Source organism: Ischnura elegans, chromosome 9, assembly GCF_921293095.1.
Source record: "Ischnura elegans chromosome 9, ioIscEleg1.1, whole genome shotgun sequence".
Classification (NCBI taxonomy): domain Eukaryota; kingdom Metazoa; phylum Arthropoda; class Insecta; order Odonata; family Coenagrionidae; genus Ischnura; species Ischnura elegans.
Genome location: NC_060254.1, coordinates 28,079,327 through 28,093,265, shown reverse-complemented (window position 1 = coordinate 28,093,265; position 13,939 = coordinate 28,079,327). Strand labels below are relative to the sequence as shown.

General features: G+C 39.1%; 1 protein-coding gene across 1 annotated transcript in view; it reads right to left on the bottom strand.

Annotated features, from left to right (window-relative positions):
- Nucleotides 1–8,520, bottom strand: part of LOC124165225 — a 229,390-nt gene extending 220,870 nt beyond the window's left edge. Inside the window, exon 1 of the mRNA XM_046542514.1 lies at nucleotides 8,268–8,520. The gene's annotated coding sequence lies outside the window, so the exon portion shown is untranslated. The remainder of the gene's footprint in view (nucleotides 1–8,267) is intronic.
- Between the last annotated feature and the right edge of the window lie 5,419 nt (nucleotides 8,521–13,939).

Here is a 13,939-nt window from a genome sequence, read left to right as displayed (position 1 = left end):
TCGCCGAGAGCGTCGAATCCGACTCTGTCAACACAATCGATTGAATGCATTTCGACTGCGTCCTGATTAAGAACGGAAGAGTTCGGAAAAGGGAGATAGGAGTAGGAGGAGTGGGGTTGGAGATCCACTCCAAAAAACCCTTCTTAAATCATACATAACTTCCAGCGCGGAGAGAATTGAATAAAAAATGAAGAACGAAATCGTCCGGGATTCTCCGAAAACGCTCACTAATTGAAAACTCCATCAGGGGTAAGGGGTGTGAAAATCCGTGGGAAAATTTGGCAGATCACTATGTTTGCCCTCGAAGATTCCACTTTGCTCCGGTATTTGGGCTTTAAAAAAAAAGGCGCTAATTCTCAGGCCAGGTTAAAGAGATTCCGTGGTTTGTCCACGATTGCAAATAAATAGATAAATATATTTCTTAAAATAAAGATTTCTTGTGTGACATAGTCGTAAAAGGATTGGAAGCTCTTGTTTAAAATATTAAATTTGTATAATTAGCACAGTTTCATACCACAAGGAAGGAATTCTTTGTTGAAAAAACATTTTAATTGAAAATAATATTCATAGGAGGATATATTTCAGAAGTGAAAATCTTAAATTGAGTTGTGGGTAAAACTCATGAAATTGGAGAGTTAATTAAATCGGCATACATGAAGAATCATATTTTCTGGGGAGTACGTCGCATCACTTAGTCGAGACTTGAACCCCGGCTGCCAAAGTGCCAGAATGCTATTAGCTTTTCTGGCGTAACATATGTTATGTCTGATTAACAATCATGATCGATTGATTCTAATCATATTCTTGAAAATACATTCATCAATGATACTTTCGACTTTGGTGAGTTAATTTTTAGTAAATTCTTCAATATCGAAAGTTTCTTGTCAAAATTTGATAAAAAATTATGAACCCTCATTTTTTGCCCAATTTATTCATTAACAGTGTTGCAAATGTAAGATTGGTATACTTCCTCCCTCCATTTCTCTCTGCCTATCTGTAGAAAGTTCTTAATTACCCTAACGGTTTGCATACCTTTGTTTTTCTTCATCAACTCCAAAATTAATCAAATCCAATCTATCGAATCACTGTATTTAATGGGATATGGTGTTCTTTGATTCCTTAGGATAGTGAGAGATAGAGAGTTGCAGTATAGAAATCTTAATATTTATTGGCCATTATTGAGTGAGTGTTTAACCTATTGACCTATATTCCACTCATTTGGTATAAGCCGACCCCAAATATAGGTGGTACCAAAAAGGTCTCTGTCCACACAATCGATTGAATGATTTTCTACTGCATTTCGATTGGTGTGGTAACTAGACTATTGGTCTCACACTCTGAGATCCCGGGTTCGTATTCCGGGTAAGGTAGAAAACTTACGTTTGCATTTGCGCATGTACATTGTGTTTGTCCTAGCCTCTTCCCTTTGTTTGCTGCCTATTAATTTCTTAGTCTTCATTTTGTTGATCCAAATATCATATTAGGGGTTGGGAAGCCAGGGTGTGCAAGGGGTTTTCTTTCTAAGTGGAATTAGGTACAGAAACGGATAAAATATATGTACAAAAGCTTGATGTCCACGGGATACGACTGATCCTCTATACTGTGCTGACATCGAGTGGCAAATCTAATGCACTATTAAATATCTAGTTGCTCTCGTTTGTTTTTTTTACCTAATTTCTGTACCTATATTTGTTTAGAACTAAAAATCACTTGTACCCCTTGGCTTCTCACCCCTTCATACAATACCAAATCTAGGTACTGCTGACTCCATACGGGCCATTATTTCTTCTCCTCACTTCTCTTCGCTAGCGGCACTGCGCCGTATACATTATCGCTCCGTCCTCTACAATACCGTACCCTGAGGCCTCTTTTCGCTCCTCCTATTTCCCTCTCTCTGCGAACTGTGCTGCCGAACTTAAAACCCTTAGTCCGCCGCCCCCGCAAAATTCCCATCCACCCTGTTGCTCTCACCTCATTACTCGTCACCTTATTCAGACTCGTGTGCGCCGAGGAACGTTAAACTACTCTTGAACTCCATTCCACCTCCATGTACTTTTTTTTCCTTCTCCCCACTACCTTTTTTTCGAATTTTTCCCACAATTCTACCTCGGGCTCGAAGATGAAATAAAAAATAATGAGCAAAGTGTTCCTTTTTTGTTTTAAGATCCTCTGTATTTTTCACTCGTTCACCGCTTGTTACGCAGTTGGTGTGGCGATCTATTGGAATTCTATTCAAACCGTTTTATGCACTTCTCGGGAGTGACTCGCCCTGTCGAGTCTCTGAAACTAAGATAAGCGAAGGAATATTTAATTAAATGCCTACATCCAGTGTAAGATTCCAAAGAAAACGACTTGTGTTTTGCAAGAGCGTCATTATAAGATGGCCATCTCAAAATATTATTGTTAAATTAAACTTGAAAAATTAATTTTCTTACGTATTGTATTTGAACGCCAAAGTCTTACGGCTTGGACGTACATGTCTTTGTCTTGCGTACCTTCGCACAACACAGGATATGGTTCTGTATTTAAGGAAATAAAATTTTTCCCGTGTATGTAGTCAATTATTTTTTCAGAACATCTCAATCGTGAGCAAATTCAAGTTAAGAGATAAATTCCAATAATAATCGACCACCTTATGCCTCCTTTTTGTCAAACGACGTATTTTACGATAATCATGACATTAAAAATAACTGCTAACGATTGAGATTTTAATATCCGACCGTCGTCTTTCTGCTTTCTTCGTATATTTCCCATGTCTTTCCTCATATTTCTAATTCCATTTGTCACATAATCTTCATTGTTACACAAGCTGATTCATATTTTATAACGACTTTGAGCATATGTATACATTTATGCGTATATTTTGGTTGATATTTTTGTTCTATTTGAAACAAATTATCCCGATATCTTCTTCATCAGTTTGAAGTTGCCTTCCGCCTTAGTGAAATGGAATACCATGAATATCTCACAATTGTGCAAAGGAGTGTCTGAGAAGAATACCAAATATTGCATGGTAACAATTTGATGGTGATGCGCGTCATGATTATCTCTGAAGTATAAAAATATAAATATATCGATAAAGCTTCTTATTGCATATCGTTGAGTCGTAAATCAATCAAAGTTTGCCGAATTACATGTTTCAACCGATGACTCCATCCGTGAAGTGAATGTTATTTTAATGACCATGTAAAGATTAATAACATGTTTCTTTTCAAATTTTCAGCAGAAAAGCAATTTGTACGAAAAAAGTACACTTTGAAAATATTTCGCTTGGTTGCTCTCAAATATAATCTCAGAACGTGGCATAGCCAGTGAAAAAATGTTTTGACTAATTACAGATTCTATTCTAAATTTTCTCCCTTTTGGGCAGTCAAGCTGAAATTTACTATGAAAGGGTTTACTGTAAAGGGTGTTTGCGTATCAAGCAGATATATAATCACAGGAGAAAAATTACTTGAGATAATATTAATTATCTATGCCTATATTTGTACCCAAATGTCTAATAACGGTAGCTTCAGAGTAACTTATAGTGTACCTGGCGGTAATTTACATCTTTACATCTTCAAGTATGGTCCTATCAATAGACTTTTTCCACAACAAATTTCTTCCTTCGGTTACGGAAATCCCATCTCAGTGAAACTGCAAGTGTTCAGCATTGAAAATGTCTATGAAATATTAATGACGGTATTCTTTAATTTTTAAATTCCGTTTTAAAAAGTCAAGAAATATGTATATGGAATAGGATACCAATTCTTATAACGCAGCTGAATGCATTGGCATGGCTGGTGATCATAACGTTCATAGTCCCTTTTAGGTCTAAGGCTAATCTATCGTGTCAATGCAAGCATTAAAATATAGATCTTTGAAACACTGAACGGTTTTATTCATAGTATGTCAACAAATTTATGTCACTTACAGCAGCAATTTTATGTAAAGCGAAGTGACCACGTTGAAGAATGAATGTATTTTGGCCCACAACGCCTAGGATACCCACGACGCGCCCTACGTGAAAGAAATGCGTACTGCATATACTTCAGGAAACTTGACATCTTTGATTGCGTCTTTGACTCCAAACTATGTGTACGTCGTTTACGGATACCGTGGTATTATTTATATACTTGCAAAACTCCGACTCACTCACTCAGTCATTGAACCCGTAAGTTGTATTACGTAGGTGGGAAAGGATCTCACCCTATCCTATCGTAATGCTCACAATCCTGATGAGGGCCTCAGTTCTTGTCCATGGGCTATCTCGCACTCAGAATATTTTTATTTTTAGTACCCGCAGGCTTCATCCATGGTCTAAACTCGTATCCCTTCGATCGCTAGCGCCCAGACGTTTTTCAACAGGGCCATTATGCTGCCTCACGATTAAAAAATAGATAACATTAAATTAAATTGATATAAATTATGGAAGTAAACTGGAAAAGTCCCAAAGTCAAACTAACCCAAGGAGTATTCCCTGTTATCTTCAATAAAATCGAACTTGCATTAAAATTAGCTTACAATTTTGAGCACTACATTCTCATATTAAATCACTAGATATCGACGATAGACGAAAATCATTGTATAATTTCTCGGTGAAACTGCAATAGCAGAGGATTAAAGCAATAAAATATTAATAGCGATATACTTGGAGTGTCACACTCAATTTGAAAAAGGATTTTGGAGACACATCTTTGAAAATAGTCACAAATTTTAATAACACAGCTATATGCATAAGAGTTTGTATGTCATTGTAACATTTACAGCAACCTTTTAGGTTTAAGGTCAATTCAGATGGCAATGCAGAGATAAATAATATTAATCTTGTACTTAATACACCGGAAAAGAGCCTATATTTTGTTTTAAAGACGCCAGATGCCATGGAATTTCCATGAAACACCTCTCACAACCAATCTAATACATGAATACGTTATCAGCACAGAACATAAAATAACACATCGTCACCTTAACCCATTCAATGCTAACAACTTTCAATACTCAAGACAAATGCAGGGTCAACGAATGTGTGTGGGAAAATTAGGTAACATTGGCAGATTCCAAGACTCATATGAATGGACTTTTTTGTAAATTTGTAGCCATTTGTAATTAATTGTAAGGCTCTCGTGAACGTAAAAAGGATTAGGAGACCAAGGGTTTGCAACGTAATTGTATTTAAACGGGAAGCATTTTGTGTTTACAATCCTTGAAGTTCCTTCAGATTCCTTTTTCTCACTTCACAAGCATTGGTTATTTCAAACCGTACACTTTAGTTAAACTGCTTCAAATCTTATAGTCCTGGTATCATCTTTTATAGAGCGAAAATACGTTAGGTTAGGTCCTGTCGCACCGGTACAGGGGTCGATGGTTGTATGAAAATATTAAATGGCCATGTAGAGTTAGGTCATCATACATCCAAAAGACAGTGCATTTTAATGCAATTATACATTATTTCTACATCACTATATCATAACTTAATTGTACTATATACACAGCATACCACTGATGAAAGAATGAGATACCATCTGTCTAAGATTTTCAGAGCAGATTATTGTTATTAAAGGATGATCGTTTCATTGAAATTAAGAGCAGGCGTGCGTAGAAGTCCTTATCGCTCCGCTAAAGACAGATACCGAAAAACATAAGTATTTCTTCTCATTGTGATTTTTTGTCGATTAAATATTTGTCTAAAGAGCAGCAATTTCATTATTAGCTTACGTAAATGGTGTGTTCAAATAAATATTTGAATGAATTGGTTAAGCAGATTCATAATGACTAAGTGAAAATAAATTTGAAACAATTGCATTTTATTCGACATTTTCCAACCCAGCCACAGTATTTTGTGAAAAGTGAGAGGAATATTATTTTTCCGTATCGGATGAGCTGTTTCATAATGATATAGTGGACATAAATTTGACTCTATTGCATGTTAATCAGCATTCGCCAATCCAACCACAGTATTTTGTACAGTCTGGGAGGAATATAATTTTTTTCATATTGGAAAAGCAGTTTTATAATGATTTAGCGAGCTTAAATTTGACCCTATTGCCTTTCTATCGGCCATGTACCAATCCCACGACATTATGTAGTAGGAGAGGTCGCCTCATCACTGCGCTCCGGTAAGTGAGAGGACAGTAGGTTGGGCGGGGAGGGTAACTGTGACGTGGTTCCACTTTACGCACGTCCAACCGCGCATATCGACGGACCTTCCATATAGAGAGAGGAGGGGAGTGGGAGGACAGCAGTACGGGACTACATTGCACCGTTTCGCTTTATTTACCACCCCCTCACACGCGCCCCCTCTCTCCGCCGAAGATCACCTCCCTCTCTCCTCTCCTCCCCCGAACGATGATGCGTATCCAGGACCAGTCGCAAACACCACCAATGCCATACTTTCCTTCTCCCGGCCGCCGCGGTGTCGCCGACGCGACCTCACGGAAACTGGCTCATCCTCGCACGATATTCGCATCCCCGCACACGACGAGAGGATTCTCACTTGCTGCTGCTAGTTCAGGCGTTTTTGTAACATACGTTATGTAGGGATTGGAGCGAATAATCTCGTTTAAAAGGGTTTAATTCTTCACGGGATTCCCACCAGGTAAGCTGTTTAGTCAGAGACTTTTCAATAAGTAATTCTGCCATCATTTTCAGGGCTTTGAGACAACAGGGTCAAAAGGCAGTAGGGGAAAATTTTAGCTCGCTTTTTCATTACGAATTTGCTCTGGCAATATGAAGCAAAATAATATTCCTCTCACTTTCCACAAAATACTGCGGTTGAATTGGCTTATGACAAGTGAAATGTAATAGATTTAAGTTGAAAGTTGATTAATTAAGACGAAAACGCCCTGAGGATGATGACAGAGTTAGCCGTTAAAAGTCGGGTCTTACTGAATACCTCACCCGGTGGGAAGCCCGTGAAGAATTCAGCCACATCGTGCACCAGGAAAGAACCAAGTCTTATATCTTACTAAAGAATTTATCGCTCACTTTACTACGTATTATTTCGCCGTTGGAGGACAAAATGAGGCAACTCGCATTAAATTTTTAGGTTACTGTTACAGACTTTGTAAGGAGGGTTAAAATTGTTTTGGTAAGGGTTTTCGCTAATTACACCGGTATTATTTCATCGTTAGAGGATAAAAAGAGGCAACTTTCATTTTATTTTCTGTTTGTGGTGTCGGGATTTACTGACCAAGTTCTAATTTTTCCAACAGTGTTTGTCATGTTTCTGGTCTTTTTGTGACGCTTTCTGTTTTATTCCCGTTTTTGCATTGGATGCATTGTTTTCTGGAAAAGACCGATTTCTTCTTTCTCCTATAATTGCTTGCATTTTATGAAACTATTCGTTGAGATGGCATTACAGTAATTACCAGGTTTTCACCTTTACTTAGCAATTTTTGGTTAATATCGAAGTATTTCTGTGGTCTTCAGGTTACATACTACTCGATAGCACAAACTTGAGTGGTTTGGTAATTTTGTTTTTGTTAATTATATTTTGCACTCCATATTTTTTATTTTTTATTAAGCTTGTTTTTCTAAGGGCATACGACACTAATCTATGACTTTACTAGTACGACTGATTGGGCTGTCGAACGATATGTTTATCCCGGAAATTCTACGCAATTTTAATCAGGCCCTGTTTACGACAATATCGAGTTATTTCGTGATACTAGGTGTAGAGTTCAATATAAACTTGAGTAGTAGTGGCAATGTCTCTGCTATCAACTGGTTGATTTTGGAATGTGATTGAGTTTCAGTATATAATTTTGCGTTGGTCGATGTCATGCATGTAAATATGGAGTATTTTTAAATTAAGAAGTGAGAACATATCAAGATACTGAAATACTGTGAAATTTTCCACCAATATTTTGAAACCTATGTATTTTAAGATAAGGTTTACCAGATTTACATGAATAAGCCGTCCTAAAATTTTAGGTTTGCACATTCACGAAGAGTAAACTATAATGTGGTGCATTTTCACTGGAAAGTTAACCAGGTCGTTCCGGTTAGGGAATTTTTGCGGACCAAGTCACTTCCGTTATTGCGTGTACATGACTCTTACGAAACGCCTCCAGGAGACATATACGCAGTGCGTGACTCCCCCAGGACAAGTTACCGGCACGCGTACATCGCACGACGCTGATCTGCGGCTTTATGCGATCCAATTCTGACGAACTAATCATTCTACCCCCTCCAGCCGGAAACGAACATGGATTGTATCCATCTGCTTTACATCGAGCGCCACAGGAGAAAAATTGGGGAAAATTAAGAGAGAATCCACTCACCACGCTCCGGTCCTTGTGTGTCCAGGCGCTCCTTGCTTTGCTTGCCCGGCTCCGAGTCGGTCTCTCTCCTCCGGGCTCGTTCCCCCACACAGCCCTTTGCAAGCAAGACTGGTCCGCCGATATATTCTCAACCCGCTCAGGCGTTACACGGTAGGGGGCGTCACCGCTCACCACCAATTTCTCCTCTCTCTCTTCAGAACTTCACGTATTATTTCTCTTCCTTCCTCCCCACTCTTCTTTATCTCCTCTCTCTCTCCTCCTCTTCTCCACCCTTCCCTTCTTCTTCCTTCTCTTCCCCCTCCTCTTCTCCCTTCTCGTCCCGTCTTAATCGTTTTCCCGAAGCCCCGACTCCCTCAAGCCAACGGTCCTGGCACCGCCATCTTGCTCACGGGACGGCAAGTGTCTCCGCCTGGTGGGCGCCGCGGTACACTGACCTGCGGCGGCGCGCGTGTCGACCGGGGCGGGTGTCATGGCCGCTGCAGGGAGAGGTGGGAGAAGGAGGGGTGGTTTTAAGGGAGGGTACGAGACTTGGGGAAGGGTTTATGAGCGGAGAAAGGGGTGGGCGGATATTCTCTCCGAGGGGCAGGGTAAGCTTTTTGGGGTTTTGTAAATGGAGGGATTGCCCTTACCCTTAGGCATCTCTCAACCCCTTCCCCACTGCTATAACACCCTCAGTTATTTGATAAGTTTCACGGCTACGGAGGGTAAGGAAGACTGAAGTCCATGCTGCATTTTAAGACCGTTTTCTAAATCGGTTATAATTGGAGTATCCTAGCGATTAAGGTAGGTTTCCATGGAGTATTTAAGAAGCATTCTGAGAGCCAGCTTCATGCACATTCCTGTCATCAGTGAGTCCCATTCTCTGGCTTAGTTTCGTGATGCAGCGTTAGGGTATCTAGCTATCAATTCCATTCCTGATACAAATGCAATTTTTGGCGGAACTCAAAATATGGGGTACTTTGTGACTTAGGCAACCCGCAAAGCAAAGAAGTCTGTATAAGAGAATATTATAATTAAATTATTCTACCGATTAAGGTAGGTTTCCATGGAGTGCTTGAGAAGTATTCTGTGAGCCTCCCCTTCATTAATGTGCTTCCCTCTTCAATTCATAGTGAGGCCTATTCTTTTTCATTAGACATACATGAAAATCCTATTCTTTTGCCTCCTCTCCGTCGTTTACCTAAAATTCTACCCTCTAACACTGTTTTCAACATCACCTCCTCGCTAAGTTCTCCCTCCATCAATACCTTCCGTTTCCTCCGTATCTCGTCGATGAGCTGCCTCTCCTCACCCACCATGCCCAGCACTTCGTCGTTCCTCCTCCTCTCCGTCCACTTCACATTCTCCATTCTTCCAAGCATTCCAAATCGGTATGGTCTCTATATTATATATGAATAGTATTCAAAAGATTAAGATAGGTCTCCATATAGTATTCACGCATTACTCCGACAATCTTCCCTCCCACCATGGTCTTTCCTCCTCAAAAGGCATCAGAGCCGAATCCCTTTCATGCTGTCTATAAAATCCTATTCTCTTTCGTCTCTCTTCAAGCGTATCCAACTTTCTTCCCTCTAACACTGGTTTCAACATCCCCCTCCCGCTCAAAACTCCCTCCATCCAAACCTTCTGTCTCCCCCGTATCTCATCAAGAAACTGTCTCTCCTAACCCGCTAAGTCCAGCACTTCACCGCTCCTGCTCCTCTCCCTCCACTACACGTGTCCATTCTTCTCCATGCCCTCATCTCAAAAACCTCAAGTCTTTTCTCGTTCTACTTCCTAAGCGTCCACGTTTCCGCACCGTTAAGTCCTTCACTCCGTAACAGATTCTTCATTTACCTTTTCTTTAAAATAACCTTTTCCTTTAAATCCTCCGTTGCTAACTTAATTCTCGTATTCATTTTCTTACTGCTGCAACCGTTTTCCTCTAGTACACTTTATAGTGCACTTGCTCTGCCACCTCAAGGTTACGCTCACCTGCATGTATCTTGATCCTCACATTCCTTGAACGCGATTCTAAACAAAACCGCATAACTTTAGTCTTTTAGTAATTAATGTCATTCCACGTTTCTCACTGCACTCGTCTGATGTATCAACTAGAGCCTGAAACCCTTTAACTCATTGCCTAATCGACGCCTAATATTCTGTAAACTTCACAGATTTAAAAATCATTCTCTCCAATTTAACCTCTGATTTCAAGTCATTTTCATTTTATTGGTACAATTTACGTAGCCAGTAATCGTAGATCGAAAGTTTACAGGCTGGGATGGGTAAGAGACGTTTTATTTTTATTTGATGAAATTATTAGCGCTATCCCAGCCTCTCTTACGATCTCATTAGCGTACAAGTTGAAAAGAAAAGGCAATAGTGGATAGCCTTACCTCATTCCTCGGCCAATGTTTGCCCAATAAAATGACTATGTTATTGTTAAAAAGAATATTAGTACCTGAATGCTGTTCAGTTAGCTTCGAATAGGAAATGGTAATCATGCTCTGGTACTTCAGCCGTTGAAATGACATTGGCGGAATGATTTCAAATGAAATTCCCGTTTTTCAGCGAGAGTATTATTTTCTCACTAATGGTTTATTACACGAGGGTGATTTTTTATCAACCTCCTCCTATCGCTCATCATAAACACCATACAAGCGACAGACGGGTACTTCACAGGTAGAGCAATTGCGCGTCCTCCGTACCACACTCTCAAGTCATTTTTGACCGTAAGCTGTTATTTTAAGGTTAGTAGCAATCTAATTAACTGCCCAGCCTCAATTGATTCTCCCACAAAGTGTGCACTGTGGAGAGATAGCCAGAAAACTCATTGAATGGCTTCAGCATTGACTTGTCTTGAAATTAATCCCGATAAAAGAGAATTGTTAATGCACTGTGGCTACAGTGTTAATGTGAAACATTACGTCCATTCCCACATAAAACAAGGAAGAAACATGCTAACTTCTGGAAGTGTTCTGATCCTTGACAACGCCCGTTATCTCAGTGCTGATGCAGCCAAACTGCTCCCTGAGCAATTTCAATGGGATATTTTTGATCACCCGCCGTGTAATGTCGACTTAGTGCCGTATAACTTCCATCTTTACGCTGTAATGAAGGAGTGGAGGGTAGCGATTTCAAACTGCCGATGAGCTTCAGGGCAAAGGCAAAATCCATAGGAAGCCATTGGCGGCAACATTGTATGAAGAAGGTATTGTAGGGCTCGTCCACAGGCACGACCAATTTCTCAATCGTCGAAGCGATTATATACTACAAGTGTGCTCAAGATTTAGCAATGAAATAAATTTTAATCAATCACTTCGTCTTCTGTTCCTGACCCATCGGAGGTTGAAAAAAACGGCCCTCGTATCAATTGTACACTCATGATTTGAGCTTCGAGAGGGAAGATATTAGGTTGTTTAATTGCTTCTTTCTTGGTTCTGTCCTGGTTCTGGCAATTGTTCTTCTTCCTCGATGCATTCTGTCTTCAAAATGTCATGAATATCATCCGTTATGTTCTTGTTTCTCTTCCATCAATAGTTCATCCTACTGATTACCTGTACTGCTAGTAGGAATGCCCCTGTAGCCAACACAATAGCGCGGTTTCTATAGACCATCTTTTTTCTCCCTCGGTGTTAAATCTCACCTAAAATAATACTGAATTAATTAAATTGATACCAAAAATGATTCTGCTATTTTTTTAGACTTATTGCTTCCTTTCCTTTCATCTAATGGATAGCCTTACTATTCAAATATAGTTTATGGCTGAAATTCATTATATTTATCGTTTTCATGATTTTTCCGCATTCTCCGATGCTCAAAATTTATTTTTGGAATTAATAAAAATCCATTGTATGAAAATGTCGCTTGCAGAAAGTATGTTGTGGTGATTACTGTGTCCTTGATACTATTTTTCATCTGTATTTCTTTCTTATAGCTGCCATATTGGATCTTATTACAAGTTACCAATTTATTTAATGTTTATTTTTTATTAAATATTTAATCTTACCTAACGAGGTTTTATGAATTTACTGATTTCTTTATTAATCAATACCTTCATTACTCAAAAAACTAATTTCTATGGGGTTATAACTGTTCTATGCGTATTTGACTGATTTTAGAATGAAAAATTTCATTTCCCTATTACAAACGTCAATATCTGATTTAATAAAGACATCAAAGTATTCTCGACAGTCTATGTTTTCAAGGGGATGAAATTGTTAAAAATATTTGCCTCTGCTTGTAAGTACGTATTTATTTGTGAAGGAATATATTAGTAGAAGGCCAAAATAACGTCCAAGAAAATGAAATAGCGATCTGTGTTCAGGTATCATTTACTGCGACACAATGTAACATCAAAATCATATCTAGCGTTAATTACCAAATATCAATCTGAGATATTTCTGAAAGGTGTCGAATATTTTTCGTTAATGATGGAACCACGATGTACTCCAACTGAGTCTACACCTTAAAGGTTAAAAACTCTCCGCTTAGATAGGTAAGCGCCTTCATTAAAATGCAAGGTGACCGCCGTCATTAAAACGCCTCACTTACAGGCAATTTTTCCAGTTCTTGGAATTTAAAATCAGTCACTCTGACGGACGGTGACGTCTTTCTGAAATATGCTCCTCATTTTTGGTAACTGATGTCGGGTGTTACTGTGAATGCTTCAATATAAATGCAACAAAAGCGTAACGATGCACTTACTCATGCCATTTCCTGATTCATTAAGCAGATTTCCTCTTCCCTTTTCTACACAAGACCATAAAAAATCATAAAAATGAAACTTCAATTTTGTTAGCCTTTTGCAATTTTTTTCCCACTTCGCGACGCATTCATACATAAAAGTGATCATCATGTCCGTGCCATGCTTTCTCTTGTATTGATAAAGAAATGCAATCCAGGGATAGCATCTGATAATAGGGTAGTTTCCTTCATCAAAGAAAACGAAAGGCATTGATTGCGATTCGTTTCCCACCATTAGTGTATTCATAATATACAAATTATTTCGTTTTAGAAATACCGGTTTAGACGAATGGCAATGGTCAATTTTTATCCTCATTTGAAAAGGGCCACACTGGCGCTCATGCGATGCCACTCCACGTTACGTTACAGGGACCTAGTTTCTATACGAGAAGATAGGAGTTATACATCGTCTGAGGTTACCAATGAATGCATGAGGCGCAGAGCTCAGGGAAACATGTCTTAATAATCACTTATTAACACTGGCTAAGGTCGGAAACTTTTCTTCATTTGATAAGGTATTAATAATCCTTATTTAAGCCAAGCGCTACCAGCCAGCAGGGTACTCAGCTACCCGCTAGCAGCCTGCGTCGTATCAGCGCTCAACTCGCCTCAAGGTCACTTCACAGGGCGGCAGCGGGAACCAGAAATACGTCACACGGAAAGATGTCCCGGCATTCATACTTACGCGTCGCGTTTTCGCGCGCTTGAAAATTTTCACTTTTCATTTAATTGCGAAAAATAGATACCGTCATTTAAAAATCTAAAAGCGTGAAATACGTACTCCAGGTGTATTAATCTTTCAATTTAGGCAATAAAAAAATAATAGGAAACCGCCCTATTGTTTTCTTCACATTTATCCTTTATTTAAGTATGTAAATAGGTTTTTTATTTGTGTATAATGTCTGTCTCTTGCCAATTTCTTTCTTTCTTCAATTTTGCATTAC